The sequence below is a fragment of the Pinus tabuliformis genome, chromosome 2_2, assembly GCF_031772625.1.
Source record: "Pinus tabuliformis cultivar Carrire ecotype Pingquan chromosome 2_2, CPIR1, whole genome shotgun sequence".
NCBI classification, from domain to species: Eukaryota; Viridiplantae; Streptophyta; class Pinopsida; order Pinales; family Pinaceae; genus Pinus; species Pinus tabuliformis.
Genome location: NC_142300.1, coordinates 107,721,686 through 107,733,841, shown reverse-complemented (window position 1 = coordinate 107,733,841; position 12,156 = coordinate 107,721,686).

Here is a 12,156-nt window from a genome sequence, read left to right as displayed (position 1 = left end):
AAGTAATTAAAGAGATGTCCAAAAATAAATATCATAGCTTATTACAGATTAAAACTGAAAATGGTCTTCAAAAAAGTTGTTACTTCAAAATTTATTCAAAAATACAAGTTTGTAGTATTCACAATTTCTCAACCCCTTACACCGATGCAAGAGGTTGTATAAATAATTGAAAAAATATGATATATCTCAAAATATAAGATAATGCTTAAAACAATAAAATTAAAATATTTTCTAAAATTAAATATCTAATTCTAAAAATATAAATTCTGTCATTGGTCAATTGATATCTCCCTGACAAGTAGGTAACTTATCCTCGTCTATAGAATCTTCATAGGTCAAGTTGAGAAATTGATGGAGTGCATGAACACTAGTACAAAATGGCTAATTAGTTACAAAAAATATTACTAAAATTTGCATATAAATGACCATTTTTCAGTCAGTGACTAATAGTGGCTAATTTACATTGTCTTATAGTGCGAACAACTTTTAGTTGTATTTAGCTTAATCATTAAGTGGTTATCTCAATTTATCATGTAGTATATTTAGTCATAAATTTGATCATTAATTTATTCATTGATTTAGTCATTAATTGTCACAGTTAATTACCAAATAAATAACAAAATATACTACTACATGATCACCCGAGGAAACCAATTAATGACAAAAGAAATATGGCCAAAATGTTGGTCATGTTATAAGATTTTAGAAATTAGCTACTAATCGTCATATACATGAAAATTTTAGTTATCATTTGAAACCAATTAATGACCAAAGAAATATGAATAAATTTTGGTCATGTTATAACATATTGTAAATTAGCTACTAATAGTCGTATATATGCAAAATTTAGTCGTCATTTGTAATAACAAATTTATCATTTGCAGTAGTCATTTATCTTTTTTGCTAGTTGAATATCCATTATATAATGACTAATTTAGTAATTTATATTCATTTCATTTACTTTAACTAATAATCAGTATAAATGACTAACTTAGTCGTTATATATTCATTTTATTTATGTTCATCATTAATCAATATAAATTAATTTAGTACTTTTAGATTGATTTTATGTGTTCATTATTAATCAACATAAACTAATTAGTATGAATTTGCAAGTAAATAAAAAAAAAAAAATGTTATACAATGTGCATGATCATCTAATATGAAAACGCAAAGTTACATATGTTAATTACAATACTAAATAATATAAAGTACAACCATAAATAATTTCAACCTCATAAATTATATTGTATGAAATGCTAAGTATTAAAATATGATTCTTGAATTTGATATTGGTTGGACTACTTTTTACACATCAAATATTGGTTCATCACTCCAAAACATCATCACTGTATTGCCAAGGCTTTGCAGGTGAATTCACCAACTCTAAATACTTGACCATTAGTTTGCATGTGTGTGTCTTATGTGGGATATTAACCTTAAGAGTATCACTAGATTGGTTCTCTTCTTTATCTCTTTCTGCATTTGTTTCTCCATTGTTATTGTTCTCCTATTTCTTCAATTCATGCTTCTTATATTCAATATTGAGTTCCTCTTCTGAAAATGAAAGAAGATACAATGCAAAGTATAAGACATGAAAGACGAAGAACATTGGAATATAAACTAAAGTATACTATAAAGGATTTATATGACATATAGCTCAACATCAACGATGTCAATGTCATTCTTCCCCAGAAATGCATGAAACTCGAACAACTTTTCTTCAGTTGGGCAATAGTGGCCACTATGTGGCGAGATGACCTGTATAAACAAAGCAAATAAAACATTACCATAGAAAATAACACCTTGGGAACTTTGTATTCAAACTTCAGGAAAATCTTAAGCACAATCATGCCAAATAATTTACATGCTAAAAATGCTAGTTCGTAGATAACTTGTGAAAACAAATAGAAATAAAGAGACAACATATAATAAATCATGTATGACAACTCGCTATAAAATTGCATCATGGAAGAAAAATATTCTCCTATGGTTACCCATACATGTGGGTAGGTAACATGCCCCAATATCTCATGATCCTTATGGTCCAGAGGAAAGTAAACCTCCTACTAACATAATGATTGACTAGTTGCATCTTGGCCTTGCCTCTCCTTTCTAAGTCCAAAAAACAAAAATAAGTTGATCCCCAACTAGTTGTACTCCATAGTATCATTTTCGCATGTTATCTCCACATACCCACCAAAAATGTTAGATATGCCAAACAAATGGAATTTTGGAATTGTTTCTAAAACTATGCCATTTACACCTCCTTCTACTATATCTGACCAAATGCACCCACTTGATTTTCATCTTTTATATTCATTTACATCATGAAAAATATATGTTTCAAAAACCAAGACAACCCTAATATCTTTGGATCCTAATACTCATAAACATTTTCCACAAACCATAAGAATTAATACTCTCTTACGATCAACCCATTAGTCCTAATATATATTATTTCTTTTTTCCACTCTCAATGGACATAAAGTGATCTCCTTTTATTTTGTCAACAAGTTGTCATTAAAATGACAATTCCATCATTTTTCATGAAATGTCTCCATGAAACCTTTTATAGCTTTTCCTCGCAAATCAATTATTTCATTATTATATCACAGAGCATGTTTCATGTGCAACAGAAAATATGAATTGGAAGATATGATGAGTACTATAGAAAAACAGAGTTAATATTACTACAAATGTATAATGAAGCAAAATTGGTGGGCAACATAATATACTTGTAAAATTGAGCTTTGAACTTCTTTAATTACTTCACTCTTCTAACACAGGTCAACAAAATCCTTGTAAAAAATTCCTTCTTTCTAAGTCCAACTTTCAAGGGCTTGATGGGATGGAACAACAAGAGCCACATAGTAACTGTAATGGTGACTTGTTGATGTATTTCCCACATTAACATGACAACCTACCATTATAATGTATGGATTGGAATTAAACACAATTATTTGCAAATATGCAATCATAGACAAATCACCACAAGTATCCATAACTCTTGATCAAAATCTACTCAAGTTTCTAATTTTACAACTACTTCATTCATCATGTACTAGCATCAAAGAACTTCCTCTTCAATGGAAAAACATGAGCTACACCATAACAAGGCAAACTATGATTTAATTATTAAAAAAAAAAAACGATTGAATAAAAAATGCATAAACCTTACATCCAGTAGGGATGGGGCTCTCTAGCAAGCCTTCTCGTGATTCTAAATTCACCTTAACACCTTCTGAATCATTGTTTTGAATAATTTCACTCCAAGATTAATATTTGTAGTAATGCAATTTGTCTTTTCAAAGAAATATAGAGGAAATTCTAGGTTGATCCCAGCATTTGATTTATTCTTGAGGATGTTAGGACCTAAATTTTTCACCTATTTTGAATTAATTCTACAATCATATCTCTGTAACTTTGAACCTTAAGTTCCACTTCCCATTCCAAATGAGAATATTTTCAAACTACCATCATCATGTAAAAAAAAAAGTATTGTTGTCCTTAAAGAGAGGCATGTTATAAGTTGTAGTTCCAACCCATGGAGAAGATGAATTTCCAAACAATTGCAAAAGTTGTGAAGATAGCTCTATAGGACCAAGAGACATTGTGAGTGGAGAGTTTGACTTTGAACTAGATAGACTGACAAAAAAACCACTGCCATTAAGCAACTTCTTCCAATGATGTAGCCGAGCATGCCTTAACTGACCATCTTGATCACACTCAAGAACACTTGATACTTCATAAATAGATGTGCCTTCTAGATTCAGTTGTCCAATCAATGTTGAACCGTTATGATAAGAGAGGAAAAGTAATTTGTAGCCTATTTTGAAACACAAAGATATACCTTTTGACTGCACATCTCTACCCTGGGCCTAGATAGTCTCTATCAAAACTTGAGCTCCAGTGTAACCTTCTGCTCCTATTTTTTTCCTATGCAACATCCCATGTTTTGACAGTACGATAACAACTAGTCAGTTATATAAGATGGGTACCAATACTACATCTATGATCGAATCTTGAAATGATGTAAAATAATGCATAGGGCTAATGTTGTCTTGGGGCAAGTCATAGATATTCACAAATGTGTTGGTGACTACCATGAGTTAAACTTGAGAACCAGGAAGCCAGGTTCTTTTTTGGATGTAGGCACCTTTCAAAGAAATACCAATTGCAAGACGATCTTTTATTTCCCCTCGAGAAATGACAGTGATAATTTAGCATTCTTCGTACCCAACTACAGCCAAATAGTTTTCATTTGAAGGGTTGAAAATGAGACGAACTAGTTCAAAGCAAAATGAATTTCTAGAAAGAGACTTAACATTATTCTTCTTTGTTGTCATACACACAAAATTTGGTTGTCCAATAAGTTGCTTCACATCAAATATTGTTACTTTGTCACCTTCTCGTGTTGCATGCCTGCCTTTGTCATTTATAGTAATCAAATATTGATAATAAAGTCACTAGAAAGATGTGATTTAAGTTCCCTTGCATTAGAATATCTGTTTTTTAATCTTCATGTCCAAAGTTCCATTTTTATATGCCTTTCTCAATTGCAAAAGATCCAAAGTGTAAGAAAAAACCTTGTCATCACCCAAAACTATCCTCTCATATTTTTATAAATATTGAATGGCTAGCCACATTAATTGTTAGGTCCTTATACTACTAGTGTAACCCCTTATTGTTATTAGTACAACCCCCTTATTATATTGTTGTGCCCATGTAGTCCCAATATCGTTATTATTATGCCCCATAGAAGCCCACTATTGTTATTATTGTGCCCTTACATTATTATTGTTATGTCTTAGATTCCTATATATAGAAAGGAGGTCTTGTCATTTGTATCATCTAAGAATTTTTCATTTGTGTAATGTAAATGAGGTTTCCCCCTCGAAGAGGCTTATTTCTAAGGCATTCATCTATATTTTCTATCTTTTTGTGAGCTAGTTTTATAACATTTGGTATCGGAGCTTTGGATTCTAGGGTTTTGCTGCTCCAAACAGGTCATCGTGGTATTTGCGCTATAACGTTTTTTCTGCGACATTTCAAAAGATAAAAAAACTCATTTGAGAAGAAATATTAATGAACCACGCATCCGAATTTCAGATCTTGTCTCACTATAGTTTCAGATATATGATCTGAGGAAGTTAGGATTTTTGCATACTCCTGAATTAAATCCTAAAAAGGTGACCTTGGGAAAATCACCATAACTTTCTCTCTGAGCAACAAATTGAAATTTCGTAAGAAGTTACAGAAAGAGGATGGAATGTAGTTTTTTGTGCATAGTTTTCTGATCCGAAGTTCGAAACAGTGACACGTGGCATGTCGTACAAGTTCACTCTACTGAAACATCATATAATCAAGTCATATTAGTAGATTAGGCATAACTCTTTCTTGGAGAATCAAATTCTGATTAGACTTGTGGGGTTAGAAAGAGGACTCAGAGGGCTACTGCAGGAGATAATTTCTGAACTTTGAGATCTGAAAGTAGAGGGTTACATTCATTTCAATATCGAGCTCCCTAAATCAGGAAAAGGCAATATGAGGAAGTCTGATGGAAAGGATCTAGTAAATTGGATACTACAGATGGAGAAATATTTTGATCTACATGGTGTACCATTGTTACAAAAGGTATGTATTGCATCTTCATATTTAGAACGGGATCAATTTCTATGGTATAAAGGGCTTTGTTCACGTAGACAACTTGTTATGTGGTCAATTTTCACAGAGGAAATGATAGCACATTATGAGGATACAAAGAGAAACACCTTCTTTAGAGCAACACCACAACAATTGGAAGAAAAAAGAGAAAAAGGGCTTTGTTACAAAGTTGAAAGAAAAATTGTGGCAACAAGGAAGTCCACCCCTCACAACTATAAAGATGGAAGTTTTGTTTCTCCTAGCCTTCCACAACCTACAAGGGTTACACCACAAAAATTGGAAGAAAAAAGAGAAAAAGGGCTTTGTTACAAAGTGGAAAACAAAATTATGGCAACAAGGAAGTGTACCCCTCATAGCTATAAATATGGAAGTGTTGTTTCTCCTAGCCTTCCACAACCTACAAGGGTTACACCAAAAATTGGAAGAAAAAAGAAAAAAAGGGATTTGTTACAATTGTGATAACAAATACATTAAAGGTCATAAGTGTGCTAAGAAGAAATTATTTTACATTGATTGTGGAGAGGAGGAAGAAAAGGATCAAGAAACATCAAAAGAAGAGTATATACACCAGGAACCAACCCCTGAGAAAGAAGAAATGAATCTGACCATATCTTGTAAAGAATTGGAAATAATTACCACTTCTAAAACTTTCAAGATAGAAGGACATATCAAGAAGAAAAAGGTTCAAGAAGTGAAAGATCACATCGATAAAGAAGAAATGAATCCAACCATATCTTGTAATGCATTGGAAGGAATTACCACTCCTCAAATTATCAATATAAAAGGACATATCAAGAAGAAAAATGTTCAAGAACTGAAAGATCACATCGAGTCTCAAGAAATCAATCTGACCATATCTTGTAATGCATTTGAAGAAATTACCACTCCTTAAACTATCAAGATAGAAGGACATATCAAGAAGAAAAAGGTAATAGTGTTGATTGATTCAGGCAATACCCATAATTTTATTCATTGTAAGATAGCCAAGGAATTGAATTACTTCCTATATCCAACACCAGAGTGTCAAGTGATGGTTGCAAGTGGAGTAACCATAAATTGCTCTGGAAAGTGCCATAATATCAAGCTATCCATGGGAGAATATGTATTGAATAGCCCAATGCTTTCCATTCCAATGGTTGCTGATGTTTTACTAGGAGTCAAATGGCTACAATCTTTGGGTATGATAGCTTTTAATTTTCAAGAACTCTTCTTGAAATTTTTTTGGGAAGGAAAGGAAGTTGAATTGAGGGGTATCAAAGGAAAACCTGGAAAGATAATCAACTCTAACAGCATGACAAAGCTTCTAAATAAAGAGCAATGGGGCATAATTCCACAATTATGTTCACTAGAGGATCCCACATCGAAATCATGTATTTCTCCAGATCTCCAAAATGTTTTGGACAATCATTCCAAGGTATTTGAGACTCTCAAAGGCCTCCCACCTATTCGTGATCATGATCATGCTATTCATTTGATTCCAGGAAGTGTTCCTCCAAACATCAGGCCTTACAGATATACCTATGCCTAAAGGAGTGTGAAATCATTCAAAAGTTGCAGAAGATCCTAGTTCAAACAATATTGCGAAAACTTGACAAGGAAGGAAAAATAATATTGGAACCTGAAGCAGGCATAGAACTGAAAAATCAATAGCTATGAAATATATTAGTTTTAGAGTATCTTGTCAAGTGGAAGAGCTTACCGGCAGAATATTCCACATGGGAGGACAAGAATTTATACAGAAGCATCAAGAACTACTCAAGCATTGAGGACAACACTTTTTGAAGGAGAGGGACATGCTAGGTCCTTATACTACTATTGTAACCCCTTAATTTTATTATTACAACCTCCTTATTATATTGTTGTGCCCATGTAGTCCCCATATTGTTATTATTATGCCCCATAGAATCCCACTATTGTTATTATTGTGCCCTTACATTATTATTGTTATGTCTTAGATTCCTTTATATAGAAAGGAGGTTTTGTATTTGTATCATCTAAGAATTTTTCATTTGTGTAATGTAAATTAGGTTGCCCCCTCGAAGAGGCTTATTTCTAGGGTGTTCATCTATCTTTTCTATATTTTTGTGAGCTAGTTTCATAACATTAATACTAGGTAGAAGTTGTCTACATAAAATCAAAACATGGCCTTCAATATCCATATCAATAAAAAGTGATAGAAACTCATCCTCTTCCTCTTTAAGGATGGATAACTTGAATGGTTTCTCATTCTCCATGCAACCATCATCCTCAAGATCATAGTCACTATCAGATGGCTGGATATGGTCCCTCTCGTATGGAAGAGGCAAGAATGGTTCAACGCTGCTATCCCCTCTCAATGATGTAGTGTTGGAAGGAACATACTTACGAGGCTTCAAACAAAGGAAGATTGTCCCTATTACACCTCTTGCTCCACAATCATAGAAGAAATTACTTAAACAAGAGTAAACAACTTTGTAACCCCTATGGCACACCCTTGCAAAAATAGAACCACACCACTTAGAAACAATCAAATCACATGTGTAATGGAACTACCAATGTTGTTCCATACAGTTTCTCCCACGATATGTGAATGTGTGAACTTTTAATGCAAGTGATCGTTAACTGTTACTCTCATCATTATCATCTTCTTTGTCCTACAACTCAATTCTCCATCAAATGTGCCATCATCCTCACTATCATCTATTGATATGGCATCACACTCAACTGCAGTAGAATGAACTCCCTGATTGATTGGATTGACTAAAGCCTCTGAGTTATTTCTAGGAACATTAGACTTTAACTTACAACTAGAAAAATTATTTCTAGAACTAGTGTTTGACCAGGGATTCTCCATTGATTTTTCAAAAACATACTTGTTAGCACCATACACACCCAATTCAAAAACCAGAAAACCCAAGATGAACTTCAAATCTTCAAGGTGGATTTCATCGGAAAACAACTTAACCACCATATCAATTGCTCTCTTGACCAGAGACTTTATTGTAGCCTCTCCATTTGCTAACTGAACCACAAAATTGAAATATGATTTCATAGTAGGAACATGGAATGACAGGAATTCCTTCTCCAAGCCCACAAGAAATGCATCAAGAATGTGATCACATAGTTATTTTTATTTTGAATCATACGAGGGTAACACCAAAGCATTTATGAAAGCAACAACAGAATCTCTTACTGAATTAGAGACTCATGTTGGAAAATTACCCATAGTTGATTGAACAATACATCCTAGTAGCCTCTTTTCTAGCTATGTAGACTAAGAGATGAATCCATCAATAGTAAATTTTCTTACAAGGTGTTCTTTAGGTTAATATAACTCATAGCACATGTTAAAAGATTGACAAACAACTATAGCACCCTTGTATTTACTAATTCATTATGGAATCCATACAACACATCAATTAAAGGTAAGAAGTTAACATGGTCTTCAAGAAAATACCAAAACTTATTGAATTGGTTCAACATCCATGAGTCCTAAGTGTTCCCCAAATAAAACTTAAGAAGAAGACTTTACTAGAATCTATTATCAGGCATTCCATCATATCAATTACATTTTCAGGTAGATGTTCTTCGATATATAAGTTAATCTCCTTACTTGAGTTCATTTCTTTTACCAGACTTTCCATGCTTCAACAAAAATAGATGACTATAAATACATATCTCTTCGCATCTGTCACGTATATCTTCAAATGGACTGTCATACATTATCGTCATTATGATGTCAAGAAAAATATTGAAAATTTATTCCTCCACCTCAAGCCCCCCGAATTCATGCCTTTCTCTAAACAATTTCTCAATTTTATAAAAAAATCCCTCAACAAAAAGGGTAGAATAGACCATGGTTGCACTCCCCGAATGAAAATGCAATGGGAAACCATGCAACGAGGAGCTTAGAAAAGTTTTGTTATGGTTCCCTATGTTTTCTTTGCTAAAAACTCCTCTTAAATTTGTTGCGATGTCAAGTGCAGACTCAATAAGCTTAAAAGCAACTCTTAGCTTCCCCAACAGCTCTTCCTGCTTTGACTTGCAAACCTCCCTAAAGCAACAAATTTAGTGAAAATTGTGCATTTCCTTCATATCCTTCTCAATCAAGAACAAACTCGTAGATTCCGCAACAGCTCTTCCTACTTTGGCTTGTACAAACTTGTTTGAAGCAGCAAATTTAGTGAAAATTGTGCATTTCCTTCACATCCTTCTCAATCAAGAACAAAAAGTACAACTTTTCTCATTTCCCCCACATGCATGCTCGAAAGGGATGTCAAAATTTTCAGCAAAGGGCTTGCTTTTCCATCCTCCAATATATGAAAAACTAATTGCCCACAAAGTGTAAGTAATTAAGTATCTTTTGACATTTTCTCTATCCAAAAAGCATCGTCTCTTGAAACTGAGATCTTTCTCGGTGACACTTTCCACAGACTTGCCTGGAGAAATGATAAAACTAAATATAGTCATGTATTATGCCTTAATAATAACCAAACCCTTTCCTTTACACCATGTTATTTGTATAATGTTTGAAGCTGAGACAATATATCTACAACAATATTTTCTAGCTATGATATATCCCCTATATGGCCAAAATGAACATTATGGTGCAGAATTTGGCTAAAACATATGAAGTATTTAGTTCCAAGCAACTTGTATATGCCCAATTTAGCACTCCATGGCATAGTATCAACTTCCTTAATATCAATATTAGATGAAGTGGTCCATCCAAGTACGAAATAATACCTTTCAAGTATAATCTCATGCACTTGGAAAGATTCCCTACTCTTCCATACATCCAAAATATGACAAATAACCGAATAGAGATCAAACCAATTTAAATACATATCCTGAAGAACTTTGTGTTCTACAATACCCCAATTATGAACCCCACCAACATCAATCAGTTGTTGAAATATGTCAACCATTCCATGCTCTTTTATGACTCCCTCATTCACATTTATAATGCTTTGTACCACATGATATACACATGATTCCAAGAATCATGTTCATTTGTGCATCTAAAAGGTTCCTCCTTGTGTGATATTTATTAACTTATTTCTTATATTAAACATATGTCAGGATGGGAATGTGGTGGAGTGGAGAATCATATGTCGTAGAATAAACATCAATCTTGAAATGAGCAAAAACCAGTAAGTTGATTGCACGTTGTTGAATTACAATGGAGGAAAAATTACATTGTTGAAGGCATAAAAAATATTCTCTACCATTTTGATTTTTTCATCCGCATTAGAAAAATGAAAATCCGTGAGAAGAAATTCCAAATGAAATAGGGATGGAATAATTGCACAAGATTATTTCATATTTAAGCACATTGAATATGTAACTTTCACTCTCTCAATAATAAAAGCAGTGTAGCCTCTGCAAATTTTAAATCTCAAGGAGTCATCATACAAACCGGACCATCTAGATTTCCTTATAATAAGAATGTGAGCTACAAGAACAAGAGCATCATTAGTATAAACAAAAAACTAGCAAGCTAATTGCAAGTTGTTGAGTTCCAATCGAGGACAACTTACATTGTTGAACGCAGAAAAAATATTCTCTACCATTTTGATTTTTTCAACCACATTTGAAAAATGAAAATCCATGGGAAGAACTTCCAAATGAAATAGAGATGGAATAATTGCACAAGATTATTTCATATTTAAGCACATTGAATATGTAACTTTCACTCTCTCAACAATAAAAGCAGTGTAGCCTCTGCAAATTTTAAATATCAAGGAGTCATCATACAAACCGGACCATCTAGATTTCCTTATAATAAGAATGTGAGCTACAAGAACAAGAGCATCATTAGTATAAACAAACCTCCCATCCTCTATGTTCAAAACTTCATTTACCAAGTGTTCTTCAATTTTGTTGCATAAGGTGTGCCTCATAACAAGTTCATGTAAAAGGTTAAGGCATGCTTTGTGAAAATCTTCAAGCAAGTGTTTTTCATAAGGCACATATGAAGCACCAACCCCAACTATTATGTCATCAGCAACTAAAAGGTGTGGCTATAACACTTGTAAGAGATCACTGACATGCTCTTCATTGAGTTGGTGACAATTTTCTTTAAGAAGCTAAACACTTCAACAGCCTTATAAAGGTATATTGGAGTCAGAAACATTGACATTTGTAGGGAAGGGTTGTTCATGTCCATCAGATGTAGTTACTTTCTTGCCAACCTATGTAAACATATTTCCAAAGAGTGTATCATCTTCATGACCAATCGCAGACTCTACATCCTTTACTCCCATCACATCCTTGTTAGTAGTTTGCCACGATGTATCCCCCCTAGGCCGTGTCTGTACTCCTTGTGCATGAAAAAACTTGCAATAGCTATTATATATTACAACCAGTGGAATGTCTGTGGAAATATAAAACTCATTTGATTCTCCTTGTTGCACTCACCAATTAAGGAAAAATGTTGTGAGAATTGGTTACAGGACAAAGTCTACAACCCCATCTCCCTCATGACCACATTGACTTGTTTGTTTCCAA